Source organism: Oncorhynchus tshawytscha, linkage group LG28 (assembly GCF_018296145.1).
Source record: "Oncorhynchus tshawytscha isolate Ot180627B linkage group LG28, Otsh_v2.0, whole genome shotgun sequence".
Classification (NCBI taxonomy): domain Eukaryota; kingdom Metazoa; phylum Chordata; class Actinopteri; order Salmoniformes; family Salmonidae; genus Oncorhynchus; species Oncorhynchus tshawytscha.
This window is the reverse complement of record NC_056456.1, coordinates 33589728-33599571: the sequence shown is the minus strand read 5'-3', so window position 1 is coordinate 33599571 and position 9844 is coordinate 33589728. Positions and strand designations below refer to the sequence as shown.

Here is a 9844-nt window from a genome sequence, read left to right as displayed (position 1 = left end):
CCATAAGTGCCCTCACCAAAGATTTAGATGGTTTTGCCAATCGGGATCTTTAAGAAACTCCAACTTTGTATTATCATGTAATGTACCAAAGATGGGCTAGTAAATGTTCTTGTAATACATACAGTACATTAGAAAAGTATTCAGACCCCTTCCCTCTTTCTGCATTTTGTTACATTACAGCCTTATTCTAAAATTGATTAAATTAAAACAAATTATCATTCATCCACACACAATACACCATAATATTTTTTTTGTTGCAAATGTAAAAAATAATAATACAGAAATACCTTATTTACATAATTATTCAGACTCTTTTCTATGAGACTCCAAATTGAGCTCAGGTGCATCCTGTTTCCATTGATCATCCTTGAGATGTTTCTACAACTTGATTGGAGTCCACCTATGATAAGTTCAAATGATTGGACGTGATTTGGAAAGGCAGAAACCTGCCTATATAAGGTCCCAAAGTTGACAGTGCATTAACAGAGCAAAAACCAAGCTATGAGGATGAAGGAATTGTCTAAAGAGCTCAGAGACAGGATTGTGTTGAGTCAGAGATCTGGGGAATGGTACCAAAACATTTCTGCAGCAGCATTGAAGGTCCCCAAGAACACAGTGGCCTCCAGCATTCTTAAATGGAAGAATTTTGGAACCACCAAGAGTCTTCCTAGAGCTGGTCACCCGGCTAAACTGAGAAAATGAGGGAGAAGGGCCTTGGTCAGGGAGGTGACCAATAACCCGATGGACACTGACAGAACTCCAGAGTTCCTCTGTGGAGATGGGAGATCCTTCAGGAAGGACAACCATCTCTCTAGCACTCCACTAAATCAGGCCTTTATGATCGAGTGGCCAGACAGAAGCCAATCTTCAGTAAAAGGCATATAACAACCTGCTTGGAGTTTGTCAAAGGGACCCTAAAGTCTCTCACACCATGAGAGACAAAATTCTGTAGTTTGATGAAACCAAGATTGAACTCTTTGGCCTAAATACCAAGCATCACATCTAGAGGAAACCTGGCACCATCCCTACAGTGAAGCACGGTGGTGGCAGCATCATGCTGTGGGGATGTTTTTCAGAGGCAGGGACTGGGAGACTAGTCAGGATCGAGGGAAAGATGAACGGAGCAAAGTCCAGAAAGATCTTTGATGAAAACCTTCTCCAGAGTGCTTAGGACCTCAGACTGGGGAAAAGGTTCACCTTCCAACAGGACAACGACCCTAAGCAGACAGCCAAGACAGCGCAGGAGTAGCTTCGGGACAAGTCTCTGAATATCCTTGAGTGGCCCAGCCAGAGCCTGGACTTGATCCAAATCAAACATCTCTGGAGAGACCGGAAAATAGCTTGTTTGCATGTTTTTAGTTTTTTTAAAGTTTTTTTGAAATGCACATATTTTCCATTTGTCAGCTAACCTTTATAGAATTGTATTGTAAATGTGCATAAAAAATATGTACTTTTTAAAAATTAATTTTTACTCCTGGCAATGTGTTTCTGGATATATCCCAATAAAATAGATTGTTGCTTGTCAGAATGATCAATTAGTTGATAATACACTTGTTTTGTTTAAATGCCCAATGTAGTCAAAAACGTTTTTTTTTCTGTGTTTTATATATATTTCCACACTGAGGTTGGAATAATACTGTTAAAATTATGATAATGCCCTTTTAGAGTAAGAGCTGTTTGAAAAGACCACCTGAAATGTAAGGCTGTTTTGGTGGGATGGTGTTTTGGCCTGCCTGGTGACAAAATTCTTGCTTGAGCAATTGCTCTTTGTTAAGAACCAATTTTTGTTTCTTTTTAAATTTTAATTGAAAACAATCACAGTAAGGTGCTTAATTGTTACCCAGAAATTATGTGATATTGAGATTGTAAAAAAACAGCTTCATTGGGCATTTCAAAAATGCTGGTTGAGGTTCTGACATAAAATCTTGTGAGACAGAAATATGGAACAACTTACTCATAGCTGTTAAAATAGGAGGCGGTTTGACCATTTATCTGAAATCACTTGTGCCTCAAATGAATTTTTGAAAACCTGGGCATTATTTAAAAGGCAAATCCCTCCCACGATGAATAGAAGAGTCAACTTCCTCATGCTGAACATAGATTGTCAGACGGACTGGACTCTCTGAATAGAATCTTCCCACATCACAGCTCAGTCGGTGCTCTGTCGTCTGAAACAACATCATGCTTTTCCTATTATTTTGTGTTGGATGTGTTGCTTTGTCTGCAGGGCAATCCTTTGGTAAGTTATCAATTTAACATGTCTTTAATGTTCATGATTTGAAAAGAAAATGTCAGAGGTTCAGTCCAGAAAACAGTGACGGTTGTAGCATGACCAAACCCAGATATCAGTGAACATATGTATCTTCCAGTCATTAGTAGTGAGCATGAGTAAGTCAACAACAACAAAAATGATATGTGGAAAAGAATGGAACAATTCAATTGAAAAAAATCAGATGATTAAATGTGGATCAATGCTGATATTTATAATATAGTAGGAAGTAGAAGTGTGATGACTACTGTAAAAACAACTTTATTTTGTATTTTTGTATTGCTTGATCATAAAATATATATACTAGAATGGGTACTAGTCTGTTTGGGCTATCATTCCACTCCTTATAATGTAATGTTTTGTATATGACACGGAGTACAGGGAGTGGAATGTTTAGCCTAAAACAGGTTTGGATTTCAGGCTAATGAGAGATAGAGCTAACATGTCAATATTTACCCCATCAGCTTCAACAACTACAATGGGACCAAGGGATACCACGACACAGGTGACAACACCTCCAACTCTTACTACCCCTTATGTGGACCCACCTTTTGGTACTAAACCCCTGAAAAGTGGTGGGTATTTAAGCATAAAATAAATACATTGAATTATGATACTCGGCTAATTGTCTTTTATTTACTGAAATAATTTGAATATTCTTGCCCAAATATAGGATTTGCAATTCTTCAGGTCGCTGTCCAATCTTATCAGGAGCTAAATGAGACCACAGTTGGTTCTTTCTTCAGTCAGGTAACATTTAGACCACAGTTGATCCAGTCTAGAGTCAGCTGACATTTACACAACAGTTTATCCAGTCTAGAGTCAGCTGACATTTACACAACAGTTTATCCAGTCTAGAGTCAGCTGACATTTAGACCACAGTTGATCCAGTCTTGAGTCAGGTAACATTTCCTCATTCAATCATGGTATTTTTTTATATTATTAAAATTTTTATCTATATCCCAGGTAGCATATTTTATATAAAGTTCCAATGCATATGATTGATCGATTATACAATTATTTATATTGGAAAATAAGATCTAGATTAGATGAGCTTGAGTTGAACTAAATAGTGATCTATTTTCTCTACTAGATCTACGACATCGTTCGGGCGAAGCGACCTGATCTGAAATTTCGACTGACCGTGAAAACTGTCCAGAAAGTTTGATGGATTATGATCCAAGGCATAGCAGATTGAAGTTCTAGTGGTACATCATGTTCTGCAGATGTGAACTATTGTACTGTATTTTCAATGATTTTATGCTGTTTAATATCAGTCATTATATTCATGTTAATAATATATTTGAATGTATAATTTCATTGACTTACTGACTTGATGCACATTCCAATCACCATCTGGGGGAGGAGCTGTAATTCAAGAGTTGTGTCACAACTTTTCCCACTTTCATAGAATCTTGTCATCTGCTTCCAGTGTTTTCTGATGGATTTGATGTTGGACTGAATAGTCCTAATTACTGTAATCTTTTCTTTGGCTATAAACATGTTACAAATACTGCAACTGTTCTCACACTCATGTTAATTCAATGGATCTGACTTCAGTCTTTTTTTAATATCAAACATACGGTGACTTCCCTGAAAAGAAGTCCAACCCACCCCCCAAAAATGTAAATATACATTTTTTCATTCATAAAAAAATCATGACAATATGTACAAATTAAGCAAAACCTTGATAACTACTAGCCACATTTTTTTATGCAAGCAAGGGGTTTCCCTCCAAAGCTAAATCAATTGGTGTATTAATTTACAACAGAAACATGAATATCAACATAAAACTTGTACCATGTACATTTTAGAACGACGTTTAAAACTAAGTCATGTAGGCTTATGTTATTATGAACATACAGAACCAGAGGGCTCCAGAGAGTGTAGCCTACATTTATTTTATTTTACCTGAGTAGCCAGCAGCATACCATCCTGCATCCCACTGCTGGCTTACTTCTGTAGCTAAGCAGGGTTGGCCTTGGATGGGAGACCAGATGCTGCTGGAAGTGGTGTTGGAGGGCCAGTAGGAGGCACCTTTTCCTTTGGTCTAAAATAAAATATCCCAATGCCCCAGGGCAGTGATTGAAGATGTTAAACAGGTGTCCTGACTCTCTGTGGTCACTAAAGATCCCATGGCACTTATCGTAAGAGTAGGGGTGTTAACCCTGGTGTCCTGGCTAAATTCCCAATCTGGCCCACATTCCATCACGGTCACCTAATCGCCCCCAGTTTACAATTGGCTCGTTCATCCCCCTCCTCTCCCCTGTAACTATTCCCCAGGTCGTTGCTGTAAATGAGAATGTGTTCTCAGTCAACATGCCTAGTTATTTATGTAACCAGGTAAGTCAATTAAGAACAAATTCTTATTTACAATGATGGCCTAACCTGGGCGACACTGGTGTCACGAACCGGCTCAAAGCCCGTAACAAAAGGGAGACAATGTGGAGATAAGGCGTAACAAAATATATATTTATTAACTAAAGCAACTAAGGAAAATATACAATGGTGTGTGTAATCAGTAATCAGTAGTGTAAGTGAGTGTTTTGCATGCATGAATGTGATAATGTAGGGTGTTGAAAGATGTTGTCGCAAACAACCCAAAAACCACCAAGAAACACAACAAAATCCACAAAGGTGTCTGCATGGAGAGAGTCTCCTCCATGAATGGGGAAGTGGTGTATTTATCCTGGGAGACACCGGGCCCCGGTGTTTCCCATGTAGCTGACGACCCTCCCAACTCCGCCCACCAGCATCCTAATAAGGAAATAACAGAGAGAGAATACAGCAGACAGAGTGGGAGGGTCGTCACACTGGGCGAATTGTGCGTCGCCCTATGGGACTCCCAATCGCGGCTGGTTGTGATACAGCCTGGAATCGAACCAGGAACTGTAGTGACACCTCTAGCAATGAGATGCAGTGCCTTAGACCACTGCACAACTCGGGATCTGTATAACATGAGTATTCCTTCCCAAATCCTTCTGCTGAAACGCTTAACTGTACAGTTGGCTGATTCATATGTGAGGCAAATCCAGTTGTTGGTGTAATCCTTGAATTTTACTGAGCCCACTTCCTGCAAAGGTATTAGACAGGCAAGGCTAGAATCAGATTGTGGAGTATGTTTGACATTCGGTGTGTTCGTAAATTCAATCTGGAGTGCCAGAGTGCGCTCTGGGCGTTCGTAAATTCAGAGCGTTTCGCTCTCGGAGCGCACACTGGACGTCCTGGCCGAGGACTAGGGTCGATACGAGCGTTCTGACCTCACAACGACAATCAAGCACCCAAGCTAACTGGCTAATGTTGGCTAGCTACTTCCAGACACAAATGAGAAAACAATCTCACTCTGAACATTTTACTTGCCCTAACATAGCTGGTTAGGCTGTTTTCATGTTATCCAGAGCGTTGGTGACTGTGTTTGATGTTTGTGATTTCTGATACTCATCAGACTATTCTTCTTCTGAGAATTGAAGGCTATGCGAGAGCTTGCCAAGAAACTGAAGATCTCATACAACGTTGTGTACTACTCCCTTCACAGAACAGCGCAAACTGTCTATAAGCAGAATAGAAAGAGGAGTGGGAGGCCCCGGTGCACAACTGAGTAAGAGGACAAGTACATTTGTCACATTGTTCGTAATAATGGTCGGACCAAGGCGCAGCATATGTAGAGTTCCACATATTTATTAAAGAATAAAGTGAAACTTTAGCAAAGACAAACAAATAAAGAATCAACGAAACGTGACTAACAATGCAGTGCTAACAGGCAACTAAACATAAACAATATCGCATATCCCACAGGTGGAAAAAATGCTACTTAAGTATGATCCCCAATTAGAGACAACGATAACCAGCTGCCTCTGATTGGGAATCATACAAATCACCAACATAGAAAATAAACCTAGAACCTCACATAAAAAAATATAAACTAGAACAACCCCCCAGTCACGCCCTGACCTACTCTACCATAGAAAATAAAAGCTTTGTGACAATATTAGAGTGTCTAGTTTGAGAAAGACGGCTCACAAGTCCTCAACTGGCAGCTTCATTAAATAGTACCCGCAAAACACTAGTCTCAACTTCAACAGTGAAGAGGCAACTCCGTGTTGCTGGCCTTCTAGGCAGAGCTCCTCTGTCCAGTGTCTGTGTTCTTTTGCCCATCTTAATCTTTTATTTTTATTGGCCAGTCTGAGATATGGCTTTTTCTTTGCAACTCTGCCTAGTAGGCCAGCATCCCGGAGTCACCTCTTCACTGTTGACGAAGAAATTGTCTAAAGAGCTCCGAGACAGGATTGTGTTGAGGCACAGATCTGGGGAAGGGTACCAAAAAATGCTGCCTCCATTATTCTTAAATTGAAGAAGTTTGGAACCACCAAGACTCTTCCTAGAGTTGGTCACCCGGCTAAACTGAGAAAATGAGGGAGAAGGGCCTTGGTCAGGGAGTTGACCAAGAACCCGATGGAAACTCTGACAGAGCTCCAGAGTTCCTCTGTGGAGATGGGAGAACCTTCCAGAAGGACAACCATCTCTGTAGCACTCCACTAATCAGGCCTTTATGGTCGAGTGGCCAGACAGAAGCCACTCCTCAGTAAAAGGCACATGACAGCCTGCTTGGAGTTTGTCAAAGGGAACCTAAAGGACTCTCAAACCATGAGAAACAAGATTCTGTAGTTTGATGAAACCAAGATTGAACGCTTGGACTAAATACAAAGTGTCACGTCTAGAGGGAACCTGGCACCATCCCTATGGTGAAGCATGGTGGTGGCAGCATCATGCTGTGGGAATGTTTTTCAGCGGCAGGGACTCTGAGACTAGTCAGGATCGAGGGAAAGATGAACGGAGCAAAGTACAGAGAGATCCTTGATGAAACCCTGCTCCAGAGCACCCAGGAGCTCAGACTGGGGTCAAGGTTCATCCTTCCAACAGGACAATGATCCTAAGCACACAATCAAGACAACGCAGGTGTGGCTTTGGGATAAGTCTCTGAATATCCTTGAGTGGCCCAGCCAAAGCCCGGAGTTGAACCCGATATAACATCTCTGGAGAGACCTGAAAATAGCTGTGCAGCGACGCTCCCCGTCCAACCTGACAGAGCTTGAGAGAATCTGCAGAGAAAAATGGGAGAAACTCCCCAAATACAGGTGTGTCAAACTTGTAGCGTCATATCCAAGAAGACTCGATGCTGTAATCGCTGCCAAAGGTGCTTCAACAAAGTACTGAGTAAAGGGTCTAAATACTTACGTAAATGTGATACATTTGCTAAAATTTCTAAAAAACTGTTTTTGCTTTGGTATTGTGTGTAGATTAATGAGTTGCAGTTCAAACGAGGAAATCAGTCAATTGAAATATATTCATTAGGTCCTAATCTATGGATTTCACATGACTGGGAATACAGATATGCATCTTTTGGTCACAGATACCTTTAAAAAAAATGGACCTCACAATAGGCCTCAGGATCTTTTCAACCAGCCCCGTGTCTGTGTGTCTATAGCTCTAACCCTTACCATTTCATTTACCAATAAACTTGGGCCTCCTGTCTTCAGGCAGGTATTTGGCCACGTACTAGAAAGGCACACCAGACAGGGCTATGCCGATCCTTGTGAGGTAATCCAGAAAATTTTGGAAAAGAGTGACACACTCAGGCAGAAAACAGGCTCATCTTTTCAAAGAAAACACAATTGAATTATATCTCTATTTGAGAAAAATAAGTAGTTTTGTTGTGATCACAAGAAAATCCTAATATTTCAGGTAAAGAGCGCCACAGTCAGGCAGAAAAATCTGAAATGTTCTATCATAATGTTTCTCTGGCTGATATGGCTGCTACTTAGACATACTATAACAGTTGATGAATAGATAAACCCGTCTCCAATATAATCGCATAGTTTACACAGACCCACCGTGGACATCTACACATGCACTGAACAAAAATATAAACGCAACATGTAAAAAGTGTTGGCTCCATGTTTCATGAGCTTAAATAAAAGATGCCAGAAACGTTCCATATGCACAAAAAGCTTATTTCTCTCAAATTTTGTGCACAAATTTGTTTACATCCCTGTTAGTGAGCACTTCCCCTTTGCCAAGATAATCCATCCACCTGACAGGTGTGGCATATCAAGAAGCTGATTATAAACAGCATGATATTTATAAAGGTGCACCTTGTGCTGGGGACAATAAAAGGCCACTCTAAAATGTGCAGTTTTGTCACAACACAATGCCACAGATGTCTCAAGTTATTGAACTGCAACTCAGTAAAATCTTTGAAATAGTTGCATGTTGCATTTATATTCAGCATAAATGTCAGTGTGAAAAGGTGTCCCATGGTCTGTTCTTAATCAATGAACTCAATGTACTCCAAACACTGGTGGTAACCAGATGATCCCAATAATTTCTGTAGCCTAGTAAACGATGCCCCCCCCTCTGGTATGTTCTATTGCGAACTGTCTGGAGCTTCTGGTTTCCTACTCAAATATATTATACTTATTAAACCTGCAATATGTAACCAAACAAAAATCAGAAAAAAAACAGGTGGAAGGATCACACACTTTAATGACACAGCAATAAAGCGTAACGGTATCAAAAACATCATGCAATACATATACAGTAAATATTGAATTATACTTCTGCCAAAAGGTGCTTCAGTACTACATATTACACGGAGTATACAAAACATTAAGAATACCTGCTATGACAGACTGACCAGGTGAAAGCTATGATCCCTTACTGATGTCACTTGTTAAATACCCTTCAAAAATCAGTGTGGATGAAGGGGAGGAGACAGGTTAAAGAAGGATTTTAAAACCTGGAGACAATTGAGACCTGGATAGTGAGTGTGTGCCATTCAGAGGGTATTTAAGTGCCTTTGAACGGGGTGTGGTAGTAGGTGCCAGGTGCACCGGTTTGTGTCAAGAACTGCAACGCTGCTGGGGTTTTCACACTCAACCGTTTCCTGTATGTATTGATAAGGGTCCACCACCCAAAGGACATCCAGCCAACTTGAAACAACTGTGGGAAGAACTGGAATTAATATGGGCCAGCATACCTGTGGAACGCTTGGCACATTGTAGCCCATGCCCTGACGAATTGAGGCTGTTCTGAGGGCAAAAGGGCAACTAAATTTTAGGAAGGTGTTCCTAATGTTTGGTATACTCAGTGTACACATTATGTATACAGGATATTTAATATTGTTGCTAATGATATGAAGAAAAAGTACATAAGTATATGGATAAAACAGAACACTGGCCATGAATATGGCAATGTTGATGGCTGCTTGAAGGAATTCCATGTAAACAATGATTTCTTCAGACACTTTTCTAACTAACACCTCATGGTTTAGAACTAGGCAAGAGTTCAGCTAAAGATAAATAGAATAGAGCAATAAGACGACTGTTGTACATATACAACATTTTGTCCAAAAGTATATCAAGATGACTAGGAATGTAAGAAAAATGTAAATTTGATAACATCTGGAGTTTTGTGCAAATATCACGTGAGAAAATAATTGTGGTAAATAATCAAACATTTTTGAATATATGAGGCACAGTATTGAAAACAAGGCAGTAAAAGTCCAGAGGATTTTGG

General features: G+C 40.1%; 1 long non-coding RNA gene across 1 annotated transcript; it reads left to right on the top strand.

Annotated features, from left to right (window-relative positions):
* The first annotated feature begins 2063 nt into the window (after nucleotides 1–2063).
* Nucleotides 2064–3788, top strand: LOC112226498. The gene is made up of 4 exons (XR_002949753.2): nucleotides 2064–2239; nucleotides 2734–2844; nucleotides 2943–3019; nucleotides 3363–3788. It is a non-coding gene; the product is annotated as an uncharacterized LOC112226498 (long non-coding RNA).
* The last annotated feature ends 6056 nt before the right edge of the window (nucleotides 3789–9844 follow it).